Here is a 14,300-nt window from a genome sequence, read left to right as displayed (position 1 = left end):
GTTGATTTGGCTTCCGAGTTCATTTAACTACCTATCTGTGTTTTCTTGCATTTTGTTGAGATTTTTTATAATTCTAATCTTGGATTCTCTTTCATTTAAATAATATATTTCCATGTCTTTGAGCTAATTTTTTTGGTATTTAAAAATTTTTGTAAATTGTTTCATTATCTTGACTATCCATGATATTTGATGAATCTTTTCTCTGTCTAGGCATCTATGAATAGCTCTTCTCTGGTATATAGATTGATAAGAATTCTCTATTATTTTCCTGTACGTAGTACAAAATCACAAGTTTTTAGCTCTCTCTCACTTCTCTCACTTTTCAGATCTCCCTGGGGTGGTAGAAAATGCACTGTGTTCCTTGTGAAGGTGGGCACCTTCACTGTGATCTGGTCATTTTGGTCCCTGGGCCCCAACCCTACAGAGGAACCCAGTGGGCAGTGGGGCTCCAAGTCTGTGAAATCCCAGTGCTGTTCAGACACTGCAACCAGATGCCACTGGCAGTGCGGTCTCCATGTGTGGAGTTGGGGAGTTGGGGTGACTGGGGGAACCCAGCAGCCTCCTTTTATCACTTTGCCTTTCCAGCAGTATCAACCTCCACAGCATCCCCTCTGTGCTTATCTGTGATGCCGGGATTAGTCACACAGTAAATTAAAAAACAAAAGTCAAGAAATATGTATTTCTGTAGTACCAGTTCTCAGGTTCACAGATGATGAGCTTTGGAACCCAACAAGAAAAGTGGGGAGTGGTGAGCTATGTGAGGTAAAAAGAAGGTGGCAAGATCCCGTGGCTTTGTTTCGCTGTGATACTATTGCCAGACAACCATGGCTACACCTCTGTGCTTCACCTCTGTCCCGGTCTCTGGGCTCAGCCACAGCTCCTACAGCTCACTAAATCATTTTGCTCCTCCAGACACAGGGATTGTCAGCCACATCCTGATTCCTCCTCTCTCCACAATGAACCCTGTAGTAAACTTCAGGAGGAAAGACTCTGTCCATGGCTCCTTTGAGCTCTTCTCCCTTCTCATCTTCCTGGTTCAGTTTCACTTTCCCACCTTTAGATGTTTCAATGCCTGGATCTCTCATACATATTTGTGCACTGAACAGGGGATCCTTTGTTGAATAATAGCTGTTAAAATTGCTGAAACTCAAGGGAAGAGACCAAGGAAATTTTCACACCACAATTCTTCTGACAAAGTAAAAGTGTCACTTTTTGGGGGGATGATATGATTCTTTATGCAAGGTCCATCGGAAGTAAAGCCTGCTGGAATGTGTTTGGTGGGTAATAATTTATAGTTTTAATTTGAACATTTCAACTAAAGTTTCATATGATACACTTGCATGTGATATTGTTATGTTACAGAATTACATGCTTATGGTTTTGTAATAAAATATTTTGTAATAAAAGAGGCGTTATTTGTGCCAGACCCTGGATATAAAACCCTAAGGACTCCATCAAAACCTGTTAGAAACAATAAACAAATATAGCAAGCTTGCAGGATACAAAATCAATCTACAAGAATCTACTGTATTCCACTCTGGCTGGTGTGGCTCACTGGATTGAGTGCCAGACTACAAAGCAAAGGGTTGCTGGTTCAATTCCCAGTCAGAGCACTTGCCTGGGTTGCAGGCCAGGTCCCCAGCAGGGGGTGCATGAGAGGCAACCACACACTGATGGTTCCCTCTCTTCCTCCCTTCTCCTCTCTCTAAAATTAAATAAATATTTTTAAAAAGAATCTACTGCATTCCTACATACTAAAAGTGAAATTTCAGAAAAATAATGAAGAATAATTTATTTTGTAATTGCAACAAAAAGAATAAAATATCGCCCTGGCTGGTGTAGCTCAGTGGATTGAGCGCGGGCCTGCGAACCAGACAATCGTGGTTCGATTCCCAGTCAGGGCACATGCCAGGGTTGCAGGCAGGTTCCCTGCAGGCCAGTTCCCAGCAGGGGATGCACGAAAGGCAACCATACATTGATGTTTCTCTCCCTCTCTCCTTCCCTTCCCCTCTAAAGATAAATAAATAAAATCTTAAAAAAAAAGATCTATTTAAAAAAAAAGAATAAAATATCTAGGAATAAACTTAAGGAAGGATGTGAAGGACCTGTATGCTGAAAACTACAAAGCATTATGTTTTAGAATTAAAAAGAAAAAATAAAATGGAAAGATATTGAAGAATCAACATGGTTAAAGTGGCCCTATTACCCAAAGCAATATACAGATTTAATGAAATCCCCATTAAAAATCTCAATGACATTTTAAAAACTACTAAAATTAATCAAATTTGTAGGAAACCACAAAAGACCCTGAATAGCCAAAACAATCCTCTGAATATAGAATGAAGCCAGAGGTATCCTACTACCTGATGGCAAATTATACTTCAGAGCAGCAATAATCAAAACATCATGATATTGGCAGAAAAAGACACACAGACTAATGTAACAGTACTGAGATCCCACAAATAAAACCACATGTATACATGCAAATAATTTTTGGAAAAAATGCCAAAAATGTAAAATGGAGCCTCTGCAATATACAGGGAAATCCTCTTCAATAAATGGTGCTGGCAGAATTAGAAAATTGGAAAGTCACATGCAAAAGAATGAAACACAACTATAGTTTGTCCTGGTGGATAAAAATCATTTCAAAATGGATCAAAGACTAAATATAAGATCTGAAACAATAAATTACATAGAAGAAAACATAGGTAATAAACTTATGGTCCTTGGCCTTAGAGAAGATTTTATGAATTTGCCCTCAAAGTCAAGGGAAATAAAGGCAAAAAAATGTTGCGACTATGTCAAACTGAAAAACTTCTGCATAGCAAAAGAAACCAACAATAGAACAAAAAGGCAACCAACCAAATGGGAGATATATTTGCAAAAAACAGCTCTGACAAGGGGTAAATATCTAAAATACATAAAGAACCCACACAACTGAACACCAACCAAACAATCCAATTACAATTGTCAGAGGACCTGAACAGGTACCTTTCCCAGTTGGTCAACAAATATATGAAAAGATGTTCAACTTCACTAGCTATTAGGGAAATGCAAATGAAAAATACAGTGAGATACCACCTCATACCAGTTAGAATGGCTATTATCAACAAGACAAGTAATAACTTGTGTTGGAGAGGTTGTGGAGAAAAAGAAATCCTCATTTACCACTGGTGGGAATGTAAACTGGTTCGGCCACTATAAAAACATCATGGGGTTTCCTCAGAAAAATTAAGAATAGATTTACAATAACACCCAGCAATCCCTCTTCTACAAATCTACCTAGAACATTTGAAAACATTTATTTGCAAAGATATATGCACCCCTATGTTCATTGCAGCATTATTCAGTGGCCAAGACATGGAGACAACCAAACTGTCCTTTGATAAATGATTGGATATAGAAGATATGGTACATATGTATAATGAAATATTACTCAGCCACAAGAAAAGATGACCTACTGTCAACTTTTGCAAAAACATAAATGGGCCCTGAGAATACTATGGTAAGTGAAATAAGTCAGTCTGGAACAGCTAAGAACCATATCAATTCATTCATATGTAGGATTAAAATCGAAACCCATAGACATAGACAACAGTAGGCTTGTTACCAGAAGGAAAGGAGGTGAGGGGGCCAGTAAAGGGTAAATGTAGGATGACAGAAGATAATTTGACTTCTGGTTGGTAGGCACACAATGCAAAACACAGATCATGTTTCATAGAAATGTACACTTGAAATCTATATGATTTTATAACCAATATCACCACAATAAATTTAATTTTAAAATATAAAATGAAAAGAATTTTTTAAAATATTAAAGCTAAATAGAGAAGATGAAAGAACAGTGATAAATATTGGTGATGATATCAAGGACAGATAATTGGCTTTACATTTTGGTTGAGCATCCTGTGACATACAGGAGAAAGAGTAAGAATGTTATATCAGCCTAGGTAAACCTACTACCCAGTTTGTTGAGTTGACTGGGGTGCATGGGTTTCATGTTAGCCAGCTGGACATATCAGAAGTTATCTGGGTTTGACTGAGTTTGGCTTTAGCTCAGTGACCCCAGCAGCAAAGATTATGGGGTATAGCCCTAGGAGCAGCTGTTAACAGTACTTAGGGAAGGTCAAGAAGAAATCAGATAACCCATGTCAGAGAAATGTGAAGGGCAAAAGCCCTTGTATAGCCCACTGAAGAATTAGATGTTCTTTTAACATGTCTCTGTCAATTTCTGAGCTCTTCTTTAACTTCTGGCACAAGAAGAGGTTCCCAGTTCACCTTTGTAACTCTCCTGCATCAACCTTGAAATTAGTCATTTATTCAGGAAGTTCTGTTTACTTTGATCTGAACAGTATTTAAAAAACAAGATGAGGATACAAGAATAGTAGGTATCTTATTACATCTGAGATTCTATAACAAAAATATCATAGACTGAATGAATTAAAAACAATAGAAATTTGTTTCTCAGTTTTGGGAGCCTGGAAGTACAAGATCAAATTGCCAGCAAATTCTACGTCTAGAAAGCATCTGCTTCACGGTTCATAGGTGGCCATCTCTCACTGTAACCTCACATAGTGGAAGGGGTAAGGTGGCTCTCCGAGGAACAATTTATATTGGTAATAATCCCATTCATGAGGCTCGACCCTCATAACCTAATGATCTGCCAAAGACCCCACTTCTAGATACCACCATACTGGGGATTAGGCTTTAATATACACATTTGGAAGTACACAAATGGTACTAGGCATGTTCATTTGTTACTGGGCTATCTTATTTATTGCTTTTTTGGCAGAAAAGAGGGAATTAGATACATAGCTAGATTATTTATATATATATATATTCTATACAAAGAGTTTCAGTATAAATTCATTATAAATGTATACATATATATACATGTACATACATATGCATATATGTATCGATATATACATATGTATGTGTATATATAATATATCATATATACACATCTAAAGAATTTATACTGAAACTTTAAATTCCATTCTATTACCTAAAGTTTCTTCCCTTGTAATATTCCCAATACACTTTTATAGGCCCTACTAGCACACTAAGAATTCTGTATGCCTTTGATGTCAATGTATTTACTCATCAAAGCTATAATATATAATTATAAAATGGATACACCCATAACATTAAAATTATTAAAGATACTAAATGATGTTCATGACTGTTTTGTAGTTCTTTTAAATTTTTATAGGTTGTGTGTATATTCACTTGGATTAATGAAATTTATTTGTATAAGTTCTACTTTCTCAATGGCTTTGCTATAATTTGATATTTGGTTATATCAATATATTTGTTTTTAGAATTCAAAAGCCATATGAAAATATATGCTTTAAAATGGCACCCATTTCTCTTACTAATACTATCTACCTACTACTCTAGGCAACCAATTTTGATAGTATTTGTTTCATTCTTTTTATTATTTCTTTTTCACAAAATAAACACATTTTGCCCTTTTTTCTTACAAAATGACATGTCACTGGCTTTTTAAAAAATAAGCTTTAGCCCTGGCTGGTGTTGCTCAGTGGATTGAGTGCGGGCTTGCGAACAAAGCATCACCGGTTTGATTCCCAGGAAGGGCACATGCCTGGGTTGCAGGCCATCTGCCCAGTATGGGATATGCTAGAGGCAACCACACATTGATGTTTCACTCCCTCTCTTTCTCCCTCCCTTCCCCATCTCTCTAAAATAAATAAATAAATAAAATATTTTTAAAAGATAAATAAATAAACTTTAGTTTTTAGAGAAATTTAGGTTGAAAGCAGAATTGAATGAAAAGTACAGAGAGTTTCCAGGTAGCTTCATCAATATCCTGGACCAGAGTGGAACATCTGCTGCAATTGATGAACCTACATTGGCACATCATTATCACCCAAAATCTACGGATTACATTAGGGCTGACTCTTGGTGTTGTATCTTCTATGGGTCTTAACAACTGGATTAAAACATTTTTTACCATTACAGTATCATACCTAGTAATTTACTAACCTTAAAATTCTTCTGTCTCCTGCCTATTTTCCCAGCCTCCCACTTCCCCCCAACTATAGATCTTATTTTACCATTTCCATAGTATTACCTTTTCCAGAATGTCATATATAATCATGTAGTATGTAGCTTTCTTCAGACTGGCTTCTTTCACTTAGTAATATGCATGTAAGTTTATTCCATGTATTTTCTTCTATATTTTCTCATTGCTTAATTGCTCATATCTTTTTATCACTGAATAATTTTCCATTTTCTAAATACACCACAGTTCATTATCCATTTACCTCCTGACATCTTGGTTACTTCCAGGCTTGGTAATTATGGATAAAGCTGCTCTAAACACCCATGTACATATATTTTTTTCTTGCAGATAGAACTTTTCTGCTGCTTTAGGTAAATACCTAAGAGGATGATTGCTGGATTGTGGTAGGAGTATATTAGTTTTATAAGAAAATGCTCAAATGTCTTCCAAAGTGGCTGTACCATTTTATATTTGCATCAGTAATGATAGAGCATTCCTATTCCTCCTAACTTTGCCTTCTTATTTAGCAGTATATTCTGGAAATTACTTCATATCAGCTTTTAGAGATCTATTATTATTTGATTTTACAGGTACATAATAGTCCATTGTGAATGCACCGCAGCTTATGTTTGTTTACTCACTCTAATATAAGTGTGTGCATGTGCGTGGATGTCATGTGTAGCAAAGTAAATGAGTTTAATGCCAGGGAAGTAGATAATTGAAGGTATTTATCTTGATATGAGATGAATCTCTCCACAAACTCAAAACCTATCTGAATCATGAGTTCATTCCAAGAAGATGTTTGTATATTCTCATTGTGCATCTTCTCCTATTATATCTATAAGACTTTGTTGATATTTCTTAATCTATTTCAATCTTCATCAGACATTTTTTACTATAAGTAACAGTTTTTCTTATATATTTGAACATTGATATCTCTGTAGATAATTGTGTCACTGAAATTATGTTTTCTTTGTCTTTTCATTAGTTGCAGAGACTTTTATTTTTACATTGATTTAAAGTATTTAACCGATGGCAAGTAATCTGCTGGACTGCACTGGCTTGAGTGTATGGCATTACCTCTGAGACATGAGAACCTGAGCAACTAGGCTGGGTATTTTTAAGTAGAAAATTAAATATATATTTTATCTATTTTATTATATTTGTTAATTTTGCTATTAGAGTTGTCCAAATACTTCCCCTTTGCCCCCCTCCACCCAGTACCCCACATTACCTCTGGCAATCCCCTTTCCTTAGTTCACGTCCATGGGTCATGCATATAAGTTCTTCAGCTACTCAATTTCCTATACTGTTTTTAGCATTCCCCTGCCTATTCTATACCTATTAATTTGTACTTCTTAATTTCTATACCTTTCCCCCCATTCTCCCTCTTCCCCATCCCAACTAAGAACCCTCCAAATGATATCCATATCTATAATTCTGTGTCTGCTATACTTTTTTTGCTTAGTTTTTTTAAATTAATTTTATTTAGTTATTTTTCAAGTACAGTTTTTTTGTCTATTTCTCCCATCCCAGCCTCCCCCGCCCCTTGCTCCCCACCTCCCTCCCATTTCCACCCCCCTTAGTTCTTGTCCCTGTGTCCTTCCTATTTGTTCCTCCAAATCCCTCCCCCTTTTCCCCCTTAACTTCCCTTCCCTCAAAGTGCTTAGTTTGTTTTTTAGATTCAATTGTTGATATTTGTAACTTTATTGCCATTTTTATGTTCATAGTTTTGATTTTCTTTTTTCTTAAATAAGTCCCTTTACATTTCACATAATGATGGATTGGTGATGATTAACTACTGCAGCTTTAACTTGTTTGGGAAGCATTTTATCTGACCTTCCGTTCTGAATGATAGCTTTGCTGGATAGAGTAGTCTGGGTTGTAGGTCTTTGCTTTTCATCACTTTTAGTACTTCTTGCTAGTCTCTTCTAGCCTACAAAATTTCTTTTGAGAAATCAGCTGACAGTCTTATGGAAAATTGTTTGTAGGTAACTCTGCTTTCTCTTGATGCTTTTAAGATTCTCTCTTTATCTTTAACATTTGGCATTTTAATTATGATGTGACTTGGTGTGGGCCTGTTTGCATCCATCTTGCTTGGGACTCCCTGTGCTTCCTGAACTTGTAGGTCTGTTTCCTTCACCAAATTAGGGAAGTTTTTCTCTCATTATTTTTTTCAAATAAGTCTCCAATTTCTTGTTCTTTCTCTTCATTTCCAGCACCCCTATGATTTGAATGTTGGTTGGTACATTTGAAGTTGTCCCAAAGGCTCCTTACCTTATTCTCATTTTTTAATTCTTTTATCTTCTTGCTATTCTGATTGGAAGTTTTTCTCTTTTTATGTTCCACATCATTGGTTTGATTGTTGGCTTCACCTATTCCACTGTCAGTTCCTTGTAAACTTTTTTATTATTTCATTTAGTATAAACTCCATTTATGCCTGGGTCTTGATTATGCTGTTGAAGTACCTAATAAGTTCCTTGAGCATCCTGATAAACACCGTTTTAAACTCCGCATCTGATAGTTTGATTACCTCCGTGTTGTTTAGTTCTTTTTCTGTATTTTTGTTCTGTTCTTCCATTTGGTTCATATTTTGTCATCTCCTCATTTTAGCAGCCTGACTTTGTTTGTTTTTATGTAGAGTTGCTTTGACTCCCTGTCTTAGTAGTATGGTCTTTTGTAAAAGAGCACAATCATAATCTAGATGGGGCAGAGCTTTAGATAATCTCCAGGATGAGGCAACCCTGGTGAACCAGGTTGATGGAGTCTCAGATATGGTGCTGCCTCTCTGTGGCTCTGTGTGTGGAAGGGCCCATAAAAGGGACAATGGCAGCTGCCTGGCATGTGGAGTTCTGTACGGGAGAAAGCTGTCTCCTGGCATTCACCCTGGTAATAGACACTTCAGTTTCCCCCCATATGCTACTGGTGTTCTTCCAGCTGCTGCCTTGGTGCTGAACCCAGAGGGAGTGAATCCAAGTAAGTCCTAGATCCATTGTAGATTCTTTGATAGGAGACACCTGAGACTCCCTCAATTTTTCTGCCTCTCCTTCTCACTGTTTTTTACAGCCAAAAGTTATGGGGACTTATTTTCCTGGCGCTAAAACCCTGGGCTGGGTGATCTATGGAACTGGAATTCCTCACTCCTGAGATTTCCTTCCCAATTTTTTTCTACCACATATGGATGTAGGACTGCCCATTCTGTCTCCACTTCTGCCTGTGTGGATGAATGTGACTTTTTAAATTCTTTGATTGTTGGACTTCCACTGAGCTTGATTTTCTGGATGATAGTATTTTTGTACTTTAGCTATAATGTTTTTGCCGTGGTTTGCAAGGAAGTGGGCCATCTTTATGCACAGCTTTGTCTTGACCAGAAGTATTAGGCTATTTTTCTTGTTTGTTTTTTTTTCCTTTCATTTTTATGCTTTCGTCTTTTGCTTAAGCAAATAAAACATCACCTAGAATTTTAATCAGAAAAATGTATTAATTGTATTTAAGACTTGCCCATTACTTTACATGTGTATTTATCATCATAAACTGCTGATAGTCAGTGGAAAGGTGACCTGAACGAGACATTGTTTGGTTTGGTCTTAGTTGTTGTTATTTCAGGTGTTGTGCTAGGAGAGCTATGTGCTTAATAGCCATTGCTCCAAAATGAAATAATGTGGAAAACAATGAATGATATTATTTGTATTTACTGAATACTGTATATTAGACTGAGGTACTGAAATGTATGAAATTTGTCTCCTTCCCTTCCTCTCTCCCTCTCTTTCTTCCTTTTTTTGTTTTTCCTAACTTGCATGTATGCATTACTTGCTTTTACTTCCCAAATATATACTATGTGCAATGCATTTAGTAAAGCAGCTCAATTAGCCAATTTCTGCATATGCTGGGTTGGGCAGAAGTAAGACTTGCATGGTGGGCATGGGTGGCATGGGGGATAGTGGTGGAGGGAAAATGGAGACAACTGTACTTGAAAACAATAAAAATTAAATGAATAAAAATAAAATTTTTAAAGAAGAAGTAAGGCTTGCTTGAGTGTGGTTCTTAGGGTATGTGAATGTCTCACACAAGGTGGATAGTGATTTGAACATTTCACCTAAAATGTCACATGGTGTGCTTGAGTGTGATATCGTGACATTACAGAATTACCTACTTATGATTATGTTACAGAATATATTATGTTACAAAATTATATGCTAAAATAAGGGCTTTCTTTGTGCCAGAGCCTGTATTTTAGGCCCCCATGTTAGATCCTTTTTCAACACTAAGGGAAAGAAGTTTACAGTGTTCCGTTCCTTAGAAGGGTTTAAGTTGAGAATATAACAAATCATATTTATTATCTATTTCAATGAAGTTACAGACTTTGAAGTTAGAATTTTTATTTGGCATTGTAATGTAGAAGAGTACATGAATTATTAGTGTAAAATTTACATATATATTTCTCACACAATACATGAACATTTTACTCCAGTGGAAATTTACTATAAAATTAAAATGCATTTCCTGAAATCAAGTTTATTAAAGCAAGCTCAAATATGCTTGCTTCCATTTTCATTTATTTTCCTTGTTACCGTTGGTCGCAGGAAAAGACTAGCCTATAAGCATGGGAACATTACATAAAAAACCTTTCACTGAAAAAATTGTGCTTGCGAAAGGAGTGTCTGATCTACAGTTTGGGTGTCTATGTTGTTGGGTGACTGATCTCCAAGTTTCAGTACGGTGAACTTCATATTCTTTATATAGGAATTCAAAACTTTAAAGAAATAGGGGGCACCACAATAAGTCAGAAAAATAGTACTGTGAGGCCTGAACAGTTTCCTTCTTACCAGGAGATCAACAAGATCGTGGCGTGGGAGATCGGGTTACACAGACGAGCATAGGCTTTTTCTGCTTCTTACACAGAAGTTTAACCAATTCTCTTTATTTATGCCAAGTCACATGCAGACACACACATGTAAAAGGTTTGAAGCACTACCAAACTGTATGGTTTAGGGGGATGATACAGTGTAAATCAGGTTGGTGCTCTGCGGTCCCCTGGCCTGCTGTGGAGCCAATTTCCTCGGATCTGTTCTGTCCTTTACTTTTCATTTACCCGCTGTCCAGGTGTCAAAACTGCTTGGCGGTGTCTCCTCTCCCATTCTGTGTTTCCTTGTAGATTTATGTTTTAATAAGTTATCGTCTAATGATTTTGTAGAATTGTTTTAAAGACAGCAACACGGATGCAGGAGTTTAATCTACTGGCTTTATAAAGAATATAAAGTACCCTCTTTGAGTTACATTATTTTAAATAACCAGTTTCATTGACCATAAAGTCAGATGCCAAAAATTAAAATTTGAATTTGAGTTCTTAACTGAATCTAAGTTTTATTTTGGATACCCATTCCACTGTGGTGGCAAAAATGGTAAATTCCATTAATTTAGTGTTTGCACAATCAGTTGAAAGATTGTTACAATTCCTATTGCCTTTGTGCTCTTTGGTGCTTGAAGGTATCCGCTAATTGTTACCAGTTCAAGAACTCTAGGGGAACCTAATCAGCAAAACAAACAAGCAAGCAAAACGCAACCAGACACATTCAAATAGAGGACAATTGGACTGTAATCAGAGAGGAGGAGCGAGAGGGATAATAGGGGATAATGGTGGGGGGCGGGCATCCAGGAACATGTGTGAAGGACATATGGACAAAGCCAAAAAGGGTGGATTCGAGGATGAGAGGTGGGGATGGGTGGAGTGGTGGGTGTGGTGAGGTGAAAGTGGAGACAAATGTACTTGAACAATAAAAAAAGGTATTCGTGCGATATCTGTCATTATTAACTGCACAGAAAAGTGGTATACAAGCCCACACCACTTGGTGAGACAATATGACTAAAACTCTATAGAGATACAGGATTTATCTACTGCTTTTACATCATGTTCAAGGGGGGTAATGATACTGATAGAATCTCTCTGAAATGTAACAATTTCTCAGTTGATTTTCTTCAAACTCAGCATAGAATCTTTTTGATGTCAGATTTCCATATCTCTCTGGGCTTCTAACTCTTTTACTCTTTTCCTACTCCTCTTGTCCAGGTATTTTTATTTATCTACAAAGAGAAAGGAGAAGGAACTAAGATGAATCCTTGAGTTAGTATGCAATTTCCCTAATGTATTATTTAGGTCACAAGCCAAGGGGCCTTTCTCTTCTTGAGTCACTAAGATGAAGGTTAATTTAAATAGACAAGGGCCAAAGTGTAAATATATATGTATATCAGTGCCCAGATATCTACATAAATCAATATCTGTGTTGATATCTATATCCACATCTATATCTATATTTATATCTATTTAACCAAATAGAATTATAGGTTAACTACATGTTTTATTTTTATACCAAAAAACTAGCATTGACATTCTAATTTATACACCATAGGTATCAATTTATATAGAATCATTTTTTTTCACTTAATGTAACATCACTGGCAATTAAATTTTAATCATTAATTATTTTTCTTTTCCATTATCATTGTTGAATAAATATTCTTAGTAATAAAACTGTGTGTAAAATTTTTGTGAAACTTTTCAAGTATTTTGTTAGCCAGAATTTTTAGATGGGTATTTACTGCATTAAAAGTTAAAACATATATAATTTTTTAAATTAAACATGACTAAATGATTTCAAGGCAGGTCTCATTCATTTGTACTGAGTGGTTTACAGGAGTCTCTTTTTTTACTGCTTCCTCACAAAAACTTGTGAGAATAAGGTAGATGGCCTCAAAGATTAAAACACTTTCTTTGCTTCAGAAAATGTATTACTTGTCTGATAGAAACAGATTAGACAAATACTAGGAAATTTGAAACTGCAAACAACTTGCAGAAATCTTTGTCATTTAGTAAGGCAAAATGCAAACAAAAAATTCAGAACAAGTCTTCTGGCAGCAGTATATGACAAAGAAATAGATAAATGTAAATATTATATTTTTTGGAGATTTGCTCATGAGATTTAATAATAAGGACAAGATTTTGGTATGTGGCTCTATGGACTGAATGTGGTGAATGAAGTTACTGTGTCTGGCCTAACTGACATTCAAGAAGCTTAATCTTTCCCACCTTAACAATATGATTATGGAAGATAAAATTAAGTTTTAATTATCGGTCATCATCTGAGTAAGGTAAAAGAAGAAACTCCATGAACTATCTGAGGCAGTTTTTAAATGTCATGAGGAAAGTTTGGAGTAAAATATCATAAAAAAGAGCTTTAAAATCTTCCTTCTTATTATTCTTTGTCTTCAGTTGTTCATCAGTCTAATAATAAAAGATGATAGATAGGTGCCTGGACTACCATGACAAAAATTAAATAGGGATGGAAATTGATTCTTAAGAATGAGTGTAAAAGGGCAGAGTCTTATTATGCTATAATCCACAAACTGGACCCCAGAGTAGAGATACTTTAAAAAAATCTGTGACACTTACTATGAAACAAGCACTGTTTTAAGTGCATTACACATGATTAGTCCTACTAATGTTTAAGCTAACCCTATGAGATAGATGTGATTATTATCTTAATTTTATAGATGATGAAAATAAGCACAGAGTAACTCACCCAAATTCAAAATCTAATGAAATTCCAAAAGGCCTAGGTTATCTTTTCTAAGCAGTCTCTTATGTTGACACATTAGAATGATATTGGTAAAATATGTCACTAAACACCAAAGTGTTTTACAAATTTATGTGTATTTCCCCAGTGAGATTAGTAAATGTATTTCTCACTAGAATAATGACCATATTGACACACTCATATTGGCAAACAGGCCTGCACACAGATCTGTCAGGACGGTCTGTACCTCCACAATCATATGTTGTTTTAACCAGTAACATCCACCTTGCTAGGCAACTAGTTTAGGGTTAGAGGGAATTTTTGCCATATGGGTGTGGAGAGCATATGAGGTCCACACCGTGCCATTTCTATTTTGAATCCTCAGCCATTAGTAGAAATAAATTTTAATGATTGTGAGAAAGATAATAAAAAAATCCTAGATTTAAAAAAATGTATAAACACTAGTACTATCTTTCAGCTTTATTCTCTTTTCACAAAAATAAGCTTCAGTTTATTTATCCTACATGTTGTAAGTTACCTTCAGCCAATCAATACAAATTAGAGTGTATTTAACCAACCAGTCCCTAGAAATATGAGAATCTGCAGGGTCTTTCAGTAAGTTCATCTGAGATGGATGCAGGATTGCCTCTATGTAGGACATTTTTAAGAATTTACTTGCGGTGATGCGGTTAATAGAGAGA

Source organism: Artibeus jamaicensis, unplaced genomic scaffold (assembly GCF_021234435.1).
Source record: "Artibeus jamaicensis isolate MK-2021 breed Jamaican fruit bat unplaced genomic scaffold, CSHL_Jam_final contig_585, whole genome shotgun sequence".
Lineage (NCBI taxonomy): Eukaryota > Metazoa > Chordata > Mammalia > Chiroptera > Phyllostomidae > Artibeus > Artibeus jamaicensis.
Note: the sequence above shows the minus strand (reverse complement) of the source record.